This window comes from Cebus imitator, unplaced genomic scaffold, assembly GCF_001604975.1.
Source record: "Cebus imitator isolate Cc_AM_T3 unplaced genomic scaffold, Cebus_imitator-1.0 Scaffold44, whole genome shotgun sequence".
In the NCBI taxonomy this organism is placed as follows: domain Eukaryota; kingdom Metazoa; phylum Chordata; class Mammalia; order Primates; family Cebidae; genus Cebus; species Cebus imitator.
In genome coordinates this window covers 4,849,833-4,852,137 of record NW_016107359.1, presented here as the reverse complement: position 1 = coordinate 4,852,137, position 2,305 = coordinate 4,849,833, and positions in this window count along the sequence as shown.

Here is a 2,305-nt window from a genome sequence, read left to right as displayed (position 1 = left end):
TGGTCACTGCTATAAAGCGTTTATTAAAGCATGATCTAGTTTGTATCAGAACCACGTGCAGTCTTTTTCTTTTTTCTTTTGAGACAGAGTTTCACTCTTGTTGCCCAGGCTGGAGTGCAATGCCATGATCTCAGGTCACTGCAACCTTCGCCTCCCAGGTTCAAGTAATTCTCCTGCCTTAGCCAGGCCTACTGAGTAGCTGAGATGACAGGCTTCTGCCACCATGCCGGGCTAATTTTTGTATTTTTAGTAGAGACAGGGTTTCGTTATGTTGGCCAGGCTGGTCTTGAACTCCTGATCTCAGATGATCCACCTGCCTCAGCCTCCCAAAGTGCTGGGATTACAGGCATGAGCCACTGCACCCGGCTTCTTCTTTTTTTTTGAGATGGATTTTTGCTCGTTGCCTAGGCTGAAGTGCAACGGTGCGGTCTCCCATGTAAAAATTTTTTGTTTGTTTTGCTTTCGTTCTTGAAGGATGCATGTAAAATTTAAGAAAAAAAAAATCTAATTTGAAACAATCTTACAATGATTGTTAAAAATGCAGCTAGGCAGGTATCAAGCTCCTGAGCTCAAGCAGATCTGCCTGCCTCAGTCTCCAAAAGTGTTAGCATTACAGCCAAGAGCCACTATGCCAAGCCACCATCCTTCCCTTTGAAGGGAACTGTGAGAAATAAAATTCTGAAGGAGAGTAAAATGAGACCCAGAAAGATTTAAAAAAGGGAAAAAAAAGGCTTGCCCAAGTTAAACAGATAGTACAGGTTGAGTATATCTTAGCTGAAATGCTTGGGACCAGAACTGTTTTGGATTTTGGAATATTTATATTACACCAGTTGAGCATCCCTAATCTGAAAATCTGAAATGCCCTAATGAGCATTTCCTTTTAGGCCCTCAAAAAGTTTCAGATTTTGACACTTTCAGATTTTTGGATTTGATACTCGATCTGTATGTGACAAATCTGGGAGAAAAGTCTTAGTGTCCTGTTCTATTTCCCCTGTGGTCTCCTATGGTTTCCTAGCCCTCTAAGACTTTGGGGGAAGATTCTTACCCTAGAAAGAAATTAAGCCAATACAGTATTTAATTAGGAAATGTTCTGAAAATTATATGCTTAGTCAACAAAATTTGTCAGGAATAATAAGATGTAGTACTTAATAAATTTGAATATGATTTTACTGAAGCATACATTATTTCAAAGCAAAAGTAGTTTATGTTGTCAGTTCTAATATATAATACATTTAAGTCATTATATGAATTTAATTTTTTATTTGTGTATTTCACTGTAGTGCCGTGACAACAAAATGACATCTGTGTACCAGAGCATACATACATCAACAGTTAAGATGTAATTTTTTCATTACATCACTGCTAGAATATTTAGCTTTATGTAGGAGACATAAGCATGTAAGATGGCCACACCAAATAATTTTCTGTTTTTTTCTTAGATAATTTTAATTTTTTTTGTCAGTAATACTTTATCAACCTCACTGTTAACAGAACTGTAAATTTATCTGGGTGATGGGGTGTGTGGAGAAGATCAACTGTGTTACACTGTAATAGTTGCTAGAGTAATCTCACACACACCAACAAGGAACTGTCACCATAATTAAGGGCTAGTTACTGTTGTTAGTTGCACAATGATAAAGTTCTTTTGAAAATACTGGTTAGCCCACTTATATGTGAAAAATGCCCTTTCCACTTATACACAAGAAAAAAATATTCAGAAAGTTATTTTTGGCCTTGCTATGTCAAAAAGTCAACTGTACAAAGATCTACGTGTTAAACCTAAAATTATAATTTTAAAAGTCTATTAAAAACAAAAATGTCATGCATTTTTATTATCAATTATGCAGAGGCTTTAAAACTGTTGCAAGACCATATAGTATATATTAGCTTTTATACTGCTAATGCACAACTAACAGCAAACTTGATTAGATTAACAGAAATTTGTCTTAATTACACCTTTATATATCACACTAGAGACAAATGCCACAAGATCTGCAGAAACATTCAGTTCTGAGCACTCGAATGGCAGGATAACTTTTTGTGTTGTAATCCTTCACATATAGAAAAACAAAAAAAATTCTGCAGTCTCACGTTACAAAAAAACGTACTGCTGTAAAATATTAGGAAGGGGTAAAGGATATCATCTATAACACAAAGTAACTTACAACTAGTGTCAAAAAGCAAACAAAACCTCTAAATAAAAATATCAAAATACAAAGAGCAACTGAAGCACAAATCCTGCATTAAATACAGTAAAGATTTAATAAGACAATGCACTAGGTTAATAAAAGACACAAAAATGGGG